Below are 1,409 nucleotides of genomic sequence, written 5' to 3'. Positions count from 1 at the left end.
AAACCTATGGGATGCAGCAAAAGCAGTTCTAAGAGGGAAGTTTATAGCAATACAATCCTACCTCAAGAAACAAAAAATGAAGGAAACAATAGCAAAGATGAAAAAAACATAAAGCTGGTTCTTTGAGAAAATAAACAGAATTGATAAATCATTAGCCAGACTTATCAAGAAAAAAAGGAAGAAGACTCAAATCAATAGAATTAGAAATGAAAAAGGAGAAGTAACAACAGACACTGCAGAAATACAAAGGATCATGACAGATTAGTACAAGCAACAATATGCCAATAAAATGGACAACCTGGAAGAAATGGACAAATCCTTAGAAAAGCAAAACCTTCCAAGACTGAACCAGGAAGAAATAGAAAATATAAAAAAACCAATCACAAGCACTGAACTGAGGCTGTGATTAAAATCTTCCAACAAACAAAAGCCCATGACCAGATGGCTTCACAGGTAATTCAATCAAACATTTAGAGAAGAGCTAACACCTATACTTCTCAAACTCTTCCAAAATATAGCAGAGGGAGGAACACTCCCAAACTCATTCTACAAGGCCACCATTATTACCCTGATACCAAAAGCAGAAAAAGATGTCACAAAGAAAGGAAACTATAGGCCAATATCACTGATGATCATGGATGCAAAAATCCCCAATAAAGTACTAGCATACAGAATCCAACAGCACATGAAAAGGATCATACACCATTATCAAGTGTGGTTTATCCCAGAAATGCAAGGATTCTTCAATATATGCAAATCAATCAATGTGATACACCATATTAACAAATTGAAGGAGAAAAAACATATGATCATTTCAACAGATGCAGAAACAGCTTTTGACAAAATTCAACACCCATTCATGATAAAAACCCTCCAGAATGTAGGCAGAGAGGGAACTTACCTCAACATAATAAATGCCATATATGACAAAACCACAGCCAACATCATTCTCAATGGTGAAAAACTCAAACCATTTCTTTCAATATCAGGAATAAGACAAGGTTGTCCACTGTCACTTCTATTATTCAACATAGTTTTGGAAGTTTTAGCCACAGAAATCAGAGAAGAAAAAGAAATAAATGGAATCAAATCTAAAAAGAAGAAGTAAAGCTGTCACTGTTTGCAGATGACATGATACTATGTAGAGAGAATCCTAAAGACTGGACCAGTAAATTACTAGAGCTAATCAATGAATTTGGTAAAGTAGCAGGATACAAAATTAATGCCCAGAAATCTCTTGCATTCCTATACACTAATGATGAAAAATCTGAAAGAGAAATTAAGGAAACACTCCCATTTACTATTGCAATAAAAATAATAAAATACCTAGGAATAAACCTACCTAAGGAGACAAAAGACCTGTATGCAGAAAACTATAAGGCACTGATGAAAGAAATTAAAGATGATAC

This window comes from Physeter macrocephalus, chromosome 11 (genome assembly GCF_002837175.3).
Source record: "Physeter macrocephalus isolate SW-GA chromosome 11, ASM283717v5, whole genome shotgun sequence".
Taxonomy (NCBI): Eukaryota; Metazoa; Chordata; class Mammalia; order Artiodactyla; family Physeteridae; genus Physeter; species Physeter macrocephalus.
Note: the sequence above shows the minus strand (reverse complement) of the source record.